This window comes from Callorhinus ursinus, unplaced genomic scaffold, assembly GCF_003265705.2.
Source record: "Callorhinus ursinus isolate GAN/ISIS: 27379988/994484 unplaced genomic scaffold, GSC_fseal_2.0 scaffold2, whole genome shotgun sequence".
NCBI lineage: Eukaryota > Metazoa > Chordata > Mammalia > Carnivora > Otariidae > Callorhinus > Callorhinus ursinus.
Window position 1 is genome coordinate 78,186,721 of NW_027397064.1, and position 14,235 is coordinate 78,200,955.

General features: G+C 39.7%; 1 protein-coding gene across 5 annotated transcripts in view; it reads right to left on the reverse strand.

The window, feature by feature from the left end:
* LYPD6 (LY6/PLAUR domain containing 6) overlaps window positions 1-14,235 on the reverse strand; it is a 118,148-nt gene that overhangs the window by 49,278 nt on the left and 54,635 nt on the right. Inside the window, exon 1 of one of the 5 annotated variants that reach the window (XM_073905078.1) lies at window positions 4,818-4,919. The exons of the other annotated variants lie outside the window; for them this stretch is intronic. The gene's annotated coding sequence lies outside the window, so the exon portion shown is untranslated. Of the gene's footprint in view, window positions 1-4,817; window positions 4,920-14,235 lie in introns of those variants that run through there. 5 annotated transcript variants of the gene reach the window in all.

A 14,235-nucleotide genomic window follows, 5' to 3' on the forward strand; every position in this document is an offset into this window, starting at 1 on the left:
GTAAACAATGAGTCATGGAACACTACATCAAAAACTAATGATGTAATGTATGGTGATTAACATAATAAATTAATAAAAAAGAAAATAAATAAATAAATAAATACTTGGTAGTAAATGCTTTAATAAAATCACTTCAAAACTGTTTCTTATTTTTACACTCTGAAATTTATTTTTCTGAATAGTGGCATAAAACATAAATTAATTTGGGAGAAGAAGACAAAAAGTATAATACAATTTTCTTAACTGAATATCTACCCTATCAAGGTTTCATTGCTTATTAAGACCTATTTCTAATGATGTAAATTTGTAAAGAAATACGAATTTAACAGCTAGTTCTAGGGAGACTTGGCCATAGATTCTGGGATTGCTGAAGACCCATCTATACATTGTAAAGATACAACTAGCTACCCTTGGCCCTGTCCCTAACTTATGCACACCTGCATTCAGCTAGTCCAATGTGTGTTCTCATTGTGCAGTAAAGTGTCGTGTGTGGATGGAGCCCCAAATTAGAGTGAACCTGGCTTTTGTTCCAAATACTTCTTTCCATCTTCCCCTCAAGTCCCCAATCACATTGCAAATCAATTGCCTGGTACCATTCCAGTTCCACAAAGCAGATATGTAAACCTCACTTTCCTAATAACCCTGGCCAGCACTTTGAAACACACAAATTGAAGCTGCTCTGTGTCTATGAGTATTGGGAGAATTGTAACAGCTGGATTAAAAAGCCAATCACATGGTAAACTCCCAGGGGAAACACTCATGCCAGAACAGATTAATTGTTAGCTGATTTCAATAACAAATGGGAAGTGCAAATCTTGGAGAAATGAGTGGGAAAGGAGAATAAAATAAGTGGGATATAAACAACTGAAAGAATTTGGGCTATGGAAACCGTAGTTTGGTTAAGTCTGCAACACAGTAGAAAGATGAAATCCTTTTTTCTTCCTAATTCTTTTTTTTAATCAAGTTTCATTTTTCTTGGGCGCCTGGGTGGCTCAGTTGGTTAAGTTTCATTTTTCTTTATATGTGATAACATTTGGGGAGGTTTTTTCTCTTCATCTGTTTTCCTGTGATGTGATAAATGAGGGGGTAGGAAATGTACCAGAAACTTACAAACTTGACTTCCTCTTTCCCCTACCCCAGGCTCACCTGAGCAAGGAAAGGCTGCAGGCAAGGATTTGGGGTTCGGGATTATTGGGCACCAGGGTATATATGGAGGACCTTGTGGAACAGTCTCCTAAATATTCTCAATTTGCCTTGTGTGAGGAGAAAGCCAACTGTTGGAGGATGCTTAACGATATGTTAACCTTTTATAAAATCAGGGAGAAAGGAAAACGCAAGCCACAGGAGAGGTCTTCTGAGATGAGCGTGACATTGTCAAAAACAATAGAAATGCAAGGGAAATTAAGAATACAAGAAACCTAGCAAAATATTGTTACTATGTTTGGTCTTAAAATTCAGTTCTGGGCTTCCTGGCTCAAATGGCAGTATGCGGAGCATGAGTTCATGATTATTAAAGAAGCAAATATCATTGGCATGTAATTCACAAATAGAAATTCTCCTGGAAGTATTTATTATCTACCTTCCATTTTCATTCCCACCACATGAGACAGTTTAGATCCTAATATGAAATGAATTTTTATATACAATTTTTTAGATTAAAAAATGGAAAAAGTTGACAGTATTTTGGCTCCCAATTATCAGTGCCCACAACGCAGTCTTGAATATTTATTCCCTGTTAACTGGATAAAAAGAACTGAGACACTGCTGGTTTAAGAGATCTCTCCCAGACACTGTACTGTGTTTACAGAATTCACAGACCACAGTCCCAATGTGACTGATCACCAACATTTCCTGAAGAAGTAGACTATTACAGAAACAGACTCAGGAAGTCTAAGATAGAATCAGAAAATCTGTATTAAAACAACAACAACAAACACAACTTCTGTGGTGATTTAAAGATTTCCAGGTATAGAAACTTAAGGATTAGATCAAGGAAAACATGGATAAACATCATCCCTAAAGAGCAGTTCCCAAAAAATGAAATAAAAATTAACTAATAAATCTTTTCAAAATGTTTAACCTTATCAGACTTAAAGTGAATCAAAACAATGATTCAAAACCATATAATTCGTTCACCTATAAAATTGGCAAAAATACTTTATTTGATAATACCCTATGTTAATGAGTGTGTGGGAAAAGGACAATCTCATTTGAGAAGTAAATTAGTTTCTCTTTTTTGGAAGGTAATTAAAAAGTATCTCTCAATTTTTTTTTAATGTGTGTGCTCTTTAATCCAAAAACTCTGTTTCTAACAATTTACCCAGGAGATATATTTCAAAAGTGTGTGAAAATATAGGGGAGAAGGTTCATGATAACCTAAATATCTAATAATAACGGGGAGGTTTGTAAGTTAAAGTAATACCATACAAAGGACTGTTGTGTAACTTTTTAAAAAGGAAGAAGATCTATATGATATATTATGAAGAAAAAAAAAGATGATGCATGTGAGAATGTACACCATGGTCCTTTTTGTGTTTTCAAAAAAGGAAATGCATAAATACACACACACACACACACACATACACACACACATATGGGCTCTATGCATAAACTTTATTTTATGAAAAGATACCTAAAAATTATTAATAATTATCTTTGGGGAGAGGGCCTCCACTGGAGGAGTGAGGGAAGTTTTTACTTTCATTTTGTTTCTATACTGTTTGCGTTTTCTCACCACAAATATTCAAGGGCATGCATGGTATTTTCTGCAAGATCTGTTTAATTCAATGCTAGCTTCCCTCACTCTCTAGTACATTTCTTAGTCAAATACTTCTGTCAATCACTATGTGAGTGAGTCAATTTATTTCAGATTATATCCCACCCATGCTGCCAACCCACTTACTAGAAAAATGGATTTGAGACACCTATAATAAAAGACTCATAGTAAGGCTATTAAATAAAAGAAGCAAATAAAATTCATGGGAAGGAAGAGGAAATAAAAAGCCCAGGCAAATGTATTGACTATGATTGAGCAGTCAGCATAGCTCCAAATTTCCTAAAGAAAAAGGCCAAAATAGAAACATGATGGTTGATGTCATTCTTACTGCCTGGAAAAAGATTTCATGCCTATTTGTCAAAGATTTTTTTACTTAGTGCTGAATTCTAAGAACCATGATCCAAGGCACTTTGAAAACATCTTGATTTTATGGACTTGGGCTCTCAAATTTGACCCTGCATCAGAATGACCCAGAGGACTTGTGAAAATACAGATTTCTGTGTTTCAGGGTTTCTGATTGAGTAGGTGTGGGGTGGGGCCTGGGACTTTTCATTTCTAACAGGTTTCCCAGGTGATGCTGATGCTGCTAGTCCAGGACCATACTTTGGGGCACAGGGATCTTTGACCAACCCTTCATTCATTAGCCCTTAATGGTTAATGACTTCATTAGTAGTTCTGCCTAGGATCTGGAGATGCTCTTCACGTAAGCATTCCAGTGAAAGATCGAAATGTAACCCAGTTTCTTATGATCTAATCAGAAAACAAGGATGGAACTCGTGACAGCCATAGACATGAATGAATTGTACATGACTTGGCCCTTCTAAATACAAAGTCATTCCACATCACCTGCCCCTGATAGGGCTTAGACAGGAACTGATAATGCAAATTCATGACTGGCATTAGCAATAGCCTCATTTTACTCACACAGGAGACTGGTCTCCTGCCAACATCCAGAATATATTATCATTCAATTCCAAAACCAAGAATCAATGACCTTTAGACAATCTGCACTCTTTTTTTTTTTTTCCTATTGACAGGGGAAATAGAGGATTAACTGTACCAGAAATTAACATAGGACTTTTCTCCTGGAGAGGTAAGAGTTCAAAACACTTTTCAGATAAACAACCTCGTTTGTCTTCCGATATCCCACGGTGGGGGGAGGGGAGGCGGGTGTCTAAGCTGCACCTTCATTGTAATTCTATGTCTGAGGCCACTGTCTCTAATCTCTACTTGGTTCATGGATCTTAAAGTGCTCAGTGCCACAGGAAATAATTGGTGCACTTCACAGCTGCACTCAGATAAAGATGACACACACACACACACACACACACACATTCGCATGTACACTGACACCAACAACCAATACATTTTACGAGATTAAAAACATCTAGAAATATATCCAACAGATGCTCCTATAAATGAATACATTGTACCTCAAAACAGAGAAAAATTAAAAAAAGAATTTTTAAAAAACTAAAAGTGCTCTGAGATCCCTGAATTTCAGTAAGCTTACCTTGTTTTCAACAGTTCAGGTGCTTTAAATAAGCACTTACTGTGTGCCAAGTACTGTTTCAGGAACTGAAATTAAAAAGTTGGACACAAACCCTACTCTGACAGTACTTACGAGATCTTTCATAAAACAGATCATTCCAGATGACAGGGATAGGTTACGTGTAATGTTAGCTGTATAGCTAAACAGTGCTCAGAGAATGGTCACTTAACCCCTCCTGCACGCCCCAGGGAGCTTCCTGGGGGAGAAGACACAGACAGAGACCTGACAGGTGAGCAGGAGACCTGCTGGAATGAAGACAGAGGGGTATGGCGAAGGACCCTGGGCTCGGCTGAAGGTTACATACCCAAAATCTAATCACTCCTTCTTTGTTACAAACAGAAATTCGATTTTGTTCAGGGTGGCATCTGGCCTGACTCGAAATACCCTTCCCAGAGTGTCCTACAGCCCTGGTGATCACGTAACACAGTCCAGGCTAATGAGATGCAAATGACAGCCACAGTAGGGCTTCCAGGAAAGCTGATACCTTACCTGTGCCTTTTGCTTTTCCAGAGGTGAGTGTCATTTTGGGGAGTATGAGGAGTAGGAAGATGGAACAAAACTGGTCTCTCAAAGCTGTCACATCTGCCCTGGACTGCCAGCTTCCAGTCTTCTTATTAATGAGAAAAGGCAGTGCCTGTTAGGTGTAGCCCCTGGAGTGTGGATGCATCCAGATGGATGCAAACAGAAACCCATTTTATATACATAGGCAAGACTCTACACATTACTATTTGTTTTATTTGTTTGCAAATCAAATCTTAGAGCAAACGCTAACATCCAAAAGCAACATTCCTGAATCCTTCCAAACATGAAATTAAGGATGTCCTGGCACTTTCAAAAAGTGCTGTTACAATTAAGCAGCAAACACTATTAACAATTGTGGTAGCAGTAAGTTTAGATATGATATTTAATCCAGCGCCAATAAAACAAGATTGCAATGGCCAGTAACATTTGCAGTTTCCTACGAAAAAAAAATCACATGAAGACATAATCCCAGGGCTTAAATGAAATTTATTTAGACAAGATTTTTTCCTCTCATCCTCCAGAAAAAGAACTACAACTTTCTCTCCCTCCCTCCCTTTCCTCTCTCTCTCTCTCTCTCTCTCTCTCTCTCACACACACACACACACACACACACACACACACACACACACACACACCCTGCCTTTTGTTGTTTTCTTACATACAATCACTAGTCTCCAGCATTGATGTCGCTTTCCTTTTGCTACAGAAACAGCAGCTGAGACCTATCATCAGCAGAAAACCATGCAAGGGTTTTAAAGGCTGTTTCTTTGTTCCCCAGGGGGAAAAATGTTAAGAGCCCGGTACCCCTTGAGGGTGGAGGAAGCAGCAAGAAGCGCTCCGCTCGGGCAGAGGACCGCCACCACAGCCCACCCCCAGCTCAATCACTCTGTGTTCCTTCGGGTCTAGAAGCATCAGGTGGTTGTCCTGGGACTTCCCTACCAGCACCACCAGCCCCTCTTCAGCTGAAGAGGGCAGGGACGTTGGTGCAGATGCTCCAGTCCTGGCTTTTACCCTAAGTCACTGTTCCCCATGGACAATCACACTGGCTTCTCTGACCTGGCAATAAGGGGTTTGACCTGCATCAGTGATTCTAAACCTGGGGGGGTTTTGTGGACCAGTAAAATTTAACTTGAAAACAAAAAAACTGTTCCAACAAAGCTTTGCCAATGTTGTGTTTTTCTTTACAAGGCTGTACAAATAAAGCAACAAGAAAAGCCGAAACAGACATAATGTTCCCAACCACACTTTATTGGGAAATGGATCCTTTTATTTTTTTTTAAAGATTTTATTTATTTATTTGACAGAGAAAGACACAGCGAGAAAGGGAACACAAGCAGGGGGAGGGGGAGAGGGAGAAGCAGGCTTCCCGCTGAGCCAGGAGCCCGATGCGGGGCTCCATCCCAGGACCTCAGGATCATGACCTGAGCCAAAGACAGACGCTTAACGACTGAGCCACCTGGGCGCCCAAAATGGATCCTTTTATGATGAAGGATTCCATTCTGCCCATTTTGTAAGAGTCAGGCTGTCTGCTCAGTCTCTTAATATTCTCCTAATGATTTTTGATCTTTTATTTATATATTTTGCTCTGTATTTTGAAATGTTTTTTCCACTTGATTTTTCCAGACCAGTTTATCCCAACAGTTCCTATATTCCAGAAGTTCTTGATTTTGGGGGACATAGATCCCTTTATCAGTCTAGTGAAAACCAATGGACCCATTCCCAAAGCAGTTTTATTTTTGTTAAAGATTTTATTTATTTATTTATTTGAGAGAGAGAGAGAGAGAGCAGGGGGAGGGGTAGAGGGAGAAGCAGACTCCCCGCTGAGCAGGGAGCCCGATGCGGGACTCCATCCCAGGACCCTGGGATCACGACCTGAGCTGAAGGTAGATGCTTAACCGACTGAGCCACCGAGACATCCCTCAAAGCAGTATTTTTAAAGGCATAATGTGAAATACACAGGATTACAAAGCAAACCAATTATATTTAAATATCAATATAAAAATATTAAAATACACAAACTTGTGATATAGCAATATATATGCTTCTTTATTATGACATTAAATATCAAGCTCTAGTGGTGATGTTAATAATGATCATAATTTCAAGCAGTCATGAACATAAATGATATTTTGAGATGTCTGCAACAACTCTAATGTTATCTGAAAATATTTTAGATTTCTACTGATGACACAGGCACCATTAATCTTCTTGTGGTTTCATTAGAAGATAATAAAAATAAAGATGCATTTTTCCTTCCAAATTAAATGCCATATTCTCCTATAATTTGGAAACAGAAAATTTCCAGCTTACCCTAACACTACTACTTTTTTATAGCCCACTCCATTCCACATCCAACAGCATAAGTACATCCATACAGGATGTGTCGAAGTGACATGGGGCTAAATATCAAGGAAAAGGAAGTCATTTTCTTACCCTGGTCCTCCAGCCATCCCACCGCCCCCTCTCCAGAGGCAATCACTGCTAACAATTCCTTGATATCTACAGAATGTTTCCTTTACAAAGCATTTTGTTTAAATTCTAGATGACTTTATTTTGCACTGGGATTGCTTTATATCTTTTTTAAAATTATCATCTTTCTCCGCCATCCTTCTACTTGTCCAACACCACTTACCTTCTGCTTATTATTCTCTGGTGCCTGGGTCCTTTTATCTTGATTTCCATGGCCTACTCATTGCTTTATTTACCCTCCAAGTGCAGGTCAAGCTATAGGACACTTTGAGCAGCTATAACTTCATGAGCCTGAGGCTTGTCCGGTGGGCTGACTCCACCTGTCTGTCCTCCATCGAGGTCCCCAGAAGAACCTCCTTGCACACGCCTCCCTCAGCCTTCCAGGTAGCAAGAGGGCATTCTAATGAGAAGAAAGCAGCCTCTCTCTAAAATCCCACTGGTAGTACTTCTAGGAGAGCCACGAGACAAAATAATAGCCCCCTACACTCCCAGGCACACAGCCACCTTCTGCCGTCCCTATCCTATCATAAAATAGAGGACAGTCTTCCAAAACAGGGAACTCAGACCTCATAATAAAAGGGCAAATATTCCCCCAAGAAAAGGCAGTTGACATATCATAGTCATACAAATCACAAGGACATGCAGAGAAAAAGGAGCAGATGGAGGAAAGGCAAACACTGAAGGAATCGTAGAGGAAAATACCCCAACCTTGCAAAAAGACTGCAGTTGGCAGGTTGAAAGAGCTTGTCCAGTCCCGAGTTAAGGATGATTACAAAAGACACATTTCAATGCAAACCCTGGTACTCGCTAGAATAAAGAAAAGCTATGGTTTTTATGTGTTTCTCTCATAATCACTCATCTTACTCTATTCCCTCTTTAATTCTAGTTAGTGTTTCTTAATAGAGCCTCTTGGGTTTTCCAAAAATAATCATCAGCTCAATGAGGAAACTTTATTTTTCCTTTTTAATATTTCCTCCTGTCATTTCTTGTCTCGTATTTTCTAAAACCTCCAAAAGTCTGTTAAAAAGTGGTAACAGCTGTCTTATTTCTGATCTTAAAAAAAATATTGGAAGATTCTAGACAAAAATAATAAGTTACCTATAAAGGAAAGAAAATTAAAGTAACATCAGACTTCATCTGCACTGCCGAGAGGAAAGAATCACATTCCCTGAATTCTGTGCCCATTCGAGATATCTTTCACCTCCCACAGTTACAGGAAATACTGAAGTTAATATAATAACCACAACAAGAGTACCACTGAGTTAATATTCATATAGCACTCATCCAGTGCCAGGTTCCATTCTACGCATTTCACTTACTGTAATAGTTTGTCTACAAGGTGGCTCTCATTAATTCCTTCCCTCCCTCTCCATTCATGCCAGTTCAGGATGGGGTCTAGTCTCCCATCTCATAGCATCCAGTAAAAGTGTCACTGTACCAGCTCTGAGCCAAGACATTATGAAGACCGGCACTCTTCTGCCTCCTAGAGTCTCCAAACAGGAAAGCCAGGCTTCTCAGATGAAGGGAGAGGTTGTATAAGAAAAACAGCCATGTGAGTGAAAAAAGCCATGTTGGACATCAAGCCTGGCTAAACCTACAGAAAATTCCAGCCCCAGCTGCTATTTGATTCTGACCATACAAGGGCCCCCAGACAAGAATGGTTCAGCCAAGCGCAACCTACAGAACCACGAGAGATAATAAGTTGTTGTTGGGGCACCCAGGTGGCTCAGTCGGTTAAGCATCTGCCTTCTGCTCAAGTTATGGACCCAGGGTCCCGGGATCGAGCCCCGCGTCAGGCTCCCTGCTTGGTGGGGAGCCTGCTTTTCCCCTGCCCCTCCCCCTGCTCATGTTCTCTCTTTCTCTTGCTCCCTCTCTCTCTCAAATAAATAAATAAAATCTTTAAAAAAAATAAGTTGTTGTCTGTACTGCTGTTTTGGGGTAGTTCATTATATAGCAGTAGATGACCAGAATACTGACACTAATGCGTTTAATCTTTATAATATTCCTACCAGGTAGCTGTTATTGGTACTGCTATTTTACAGATAAGGAGACAATGGCCCAGGTATGTTAAACTTTCCAAGGCTTACACAGCTAGAAAGAAAATTCTTGGAGAATTGCAATGATTCAAAAATAAATAAACCCCATGCTTCATATGTAAAAAATATGGGGAAGGACTCTAGTCCAACAAAAATGCATCAGAGCAGAGAACTCAAGAGAGAGGAAAAGGGAAAGGAGAAGGAACAGCAATGAGAAGTATATCTTGCAAATATATTGTGAAATCTAAGATACTATGGATACCATAACTGAGAGCATGTTAACTAGACGTGAAAGGTTTCTGAAATAACAGACTGCAAGGGTAACAGTCATAGTCAAGAAGGAAAGGAAATGCAGGAGTTGGGAAAGAGCAAGACTGGAGGCAGGAAAAAGAAAAAGAAGCAGGGGCGCCTGGGTGGCTCAGTCGGTTAAATGTCCGACTCTTGATTTTGGTTCAGGTCATGATCTGGGGTTTGTGAGATCAAGCCCTATATCAAGCTCATGCTGGGCATGGAGCCTGCTTAAGATTCTCTCTCTCCCTCTTCTTCTGCCCCTCCCTGTCTCTCTCCCTCTCCTTCTCCCTCCCTCTCTCTCTCCCTCTCTAAAAAAAAAAAAGAGAGAGAGAGAAAGAAAAGAAAGAAAAAAGAAGCAAATGCATTCTGAAGTTCTTGATATGAATTTCTGCAAGATAAAAAATCAACAAAACTGAGTCACATAGAAAATCGAATAGACCAATTATCATAGGAGGGATTTGGAAAGTGGTTAAATTCCTACCATTAAGAAAGAGAGCAGAAACAGATGATTTTACAGTGAATTCCAGATAACTTACAAAGAATAAAAATGTTATTAAATTATTCAAGACTATAGAAACCTAGAGAAAGCCCCTAAATCCATTTTATAAAACTGGTTTAGCCTTTAAACCAAAATTGATAAGAGCAATACAATACAAGAAAACCACAGAGCAATCTCACTTATAAACATTTGCTTATTTGTTATCCCACTTGTAAAAATTCTTTTTTTTTTTAAAGATTTTATTTATTTAATTGACAGAGAGAGAGAGAGAGACAGCGAGAGAGGGAACACAAGCAGGGGGAGTGGGAGAGGGAGAAGCAGGCTTCCCACTGAGCAGGGAGCCCGATGCGGGACTCGATCCCAGGACCCTGGGACCATGACCCGAGCCGAAGGCAGATGCTTAACGACTGAGCCACCCAGGCGCCCCCCACTTGTAAAAATTCTAAGTAAAATATTAGCAAGCACATCCCAAAGTAGATGAAATGAATACCGCCAGTGATCAAGTAGAGTTTCCACCAGTTTCCACCAGCAAATCCATCCACATCATTCGTGATAGCAACAAACGCATGGAGGGAAAGGGGTCGGTTACATCAATAGGTTCTAAAAACAGCTGGTAAAATTCAACAACCATTTTTAATAAAACTCCTAGTAAAATATAAACAGAAGAAACCTTTTGAATATGAAAATATCTATTTATCAAAAATCAACTGCAAACGTCATTCTAAAAAATACCAGGAATAAGATGGGATGCCAGCAGCGCACTGAGGAAAAGAAAATGGTCTATACAAACAGAGTCGATGGGGAGAGAAAATTTTCCTTTTTTGCCAATGATATGTTTATATACCCAGAAATTCCAACTCTAGTTCAAAAATGAAAACTACTAGAATCAATGAAGGAGACTGGTCAGGTGGCTGGAAGTTTAGAGCTTTTCTCCATATTTGCAATGAAAATATAATAGCATTCTAATAGCATCCAAAAGGCAAAGAAAGATTAGAGATATGTACATAAATTCAAAATTCATACAACCATTTAATGCAATGTGGATTAGAGTCCCAAATTTTTAAAGTGGATATAGTATCTGTTTAGGCAAGATTAAGTGTCCAAAAATTGGCAAGAAATTTTTGAGAAAGAATAATGAGGGAAGGGCCATACCAGACTTCAATTCACTAAAATCAAAACCTGACCTAGACGGGCATCTGGGCAGCTCAGTTGGTTAAGCGTCTGCCTTCAGCTCAGGTCATGATCTCAGGGTTAATATTGAGCCCCGTGTCAGGCTCCCTGCTGAGCAGGGAATCTGCTTCTCCCTCTGCCCCTCCCCGCCTTGCTCTTGCTCTTCAATAAATAAAATCTTAAAAAAAAAAAACAAACAAACAAAAACATGGCATGGGCATGAATAACAGAACAGAACAGACTGGAGGGCCCAGAAATGAATCCCAGTATCATTTCTGGAGTAACCCCCCCGCACTTGATCACTGGCAATATTCATAGAATAGAAGCTTCTATTTGATAAGGTGAGTATTGTGATCCATTGTGGAGAGAACATCTCATTGATAAATGGCACATGCGCAACAGGATATCATGCAAACGGAAAATAAGAATTAGGTGGAATTCCTACCTCCCCCATCTTATAATGAAGTCACTGAAGAGAATGAGTGAGATACATGCCATCTCAACAATGGAAGTCCCTGAGATATTGCTCAGTAAGAGAAGGAAGAGTCAAAGTATATTACGGCAACCCTTCTGTGGAATGTCTTGCCCACTACTTAGAGCTGCGGGTAATGTGGACCCTGATCACATGACTAACACTGCTTTAGAGGATGCCTCTTTGAACAATATCTACATATATCTATATCTATATATATAGATATTTGTAAATGTCTATATAACACATGGAGAGAAATATGGAAATACATATCTACATAAACTAGGTTGTTCAACATGGTTGACAATAGAGTGAGGGAGTCATGGATGTGAAGGGAAGGCAGAAGCAAACAATATAATTTTTAAAAGGTATCCACAATAAATGCAGAATGTTTAAAAGGATCTAATTTATGAAGAATTATTTGCACACACACATACACACACCAGTGTGTTTGAATAGAGGAAGAGATACAGAGAGAGAGAGAGAGATGAAAGGATGGGCACCCAAATGTTATTGGTGGTTATCACAAAGGCATGTATTTCAGGTGACTTTTCCTTTATGTAATCAGGAAAAAATAAGTTTCATTATTAATTATTAAAAAAGAGGTTGAAATTGTGAAGTACAAATTTATGGTATAAATTCATTTTTAAAATATATTTTAAATAGGTGTCAAGTCAGAGTGTCTTCATATTATTGCATGTGAAGTTTAAATAAGGTGGAGAATGAAAGCCCATAGCACATGCCTGACACAGAATAATGATCCCTACTGTCATTATTCCCAGAACTTTAGAAGTCACCTGTTGACAACTCTGTCTAGTTGTAGCAAAAGTATAACCCAAGTGAAGGGAGGCTCATAGACTCACCAATGGCTCTAAAATCCCCTTCATGCAGTAGAAAAAGAAAATCGGCTGATTTCCTCAATACAACTGCACAGCAAAAAGAGATGACATCATCGTGAATTAAGAGCTGAAGCAAAATTTGCTTCTGACTTCCTGAACAGAAGGTCTTAAGTACCCTTGTCACCCTGATAGAAACGTGACAGTGTAAGCTGATTACAGCACTTTTTTATTCTAGACTGTCGAGCCACCTGATTTGTAAGCAGGCTTTGAATAATACCTCCCTACCTCCATCATCGGGTCTGGAAGAGCCCTTCCAGGCTCCTTTGGCACCTTGGTATTCAAACCCCACCACAAAGGAAAGCAGATCACCCTGTTACTGCCATATCTTCAGCAGTCAGTGCTTCAAAGCCCCAGGAGCTAATAGATGGTAATAGATTCCAGGAGAATTTACAAATCCCTGTGGTTAAAATACTTTTTAAAATGTATCCAGTCTTTCTAGCTGGGGAAAGCTAATCTCATCTTCTCTCACGGTACAGTGCAACCCCGATCCCTTAATCTTGTTCAGATTTGTGCATAACGCCCTCTGAGGTTTAAGTAATGCTGTGTCCAAAAAGACAGCTCCCTGCCACTCCCCTGGGCCTGCAGCCGGGCGGCTGCCCACACAAGGCAAGTGGGATCACACTTGGCTCTGACCCCTTCCCGGTGAGGCTCCCTGTCCACCCTGCATCCTCTATGCCGGCTAACTCGGTGAGCCTTAATTCTTGATACACTGGTTATGTAGTACCATCTAATATCCTAAAAAGAGCAAGTATGACACTACTTATTTTCATTTTTTTAAGATATGTATGTATGTATGTATTTGACAGAGAGAGACAGCGAGAGAGGGAACACAAGCAGTGGGTGAGGGAGAAGCAGGCCTCCCGCTGAGCAGGGAGCCCGATGTGGGGCTCGATCCCAGGACCCTGGGGTCATGATCTGAGCCGAAGGTAGACGCTTAACAATTTATTTTGAAAATCTATGCTTTTACAGTGGTGATGAGGAAATAATACTATCTTCACACAGTGAAGAGCTTTGGATTCACCCACTCGCCATTGTCATTTATGACCAGATCAATTCCCGTGCCTTGCTGCTGAAAATGATAGAAACACAAGAATAGGTTTTAAATGGAAACTCTTCAAGCTAAATCAGCCCTCAAAATACTTTGGAGGGCATCCATTTAAGCGTAAAACTGAAAAGCTATAGATGCATAAATGTACTCAGAACTCTGATTATAATTACCATGAAAAAGGGCTTTATAGTCATCACTGAATCATCTGAACTTCAGAAGGAAGAAAAGACTTACACAAAGCTAAACCTGATTGAGGCAGGTATAGTGAAAGAACACAAGACCCTATACCTTTCATCACTCGCTGGAGTCAATGTACAAGGATTATATTTTCTAGTGGGGTCCTACATAGAGTGATATTCTTTCATTGACAGAGAACCTTCCCAGGGGGTCAAATTTGGATCTAAAGGATTTCAAAAGAATAGATATTCAAGACTTTTGTATAGAAGAAAGAAAGAAAGAAAGAAAGAAAGGAAGGAAGAAAGGAAGGAAGGAAGGAAGGAA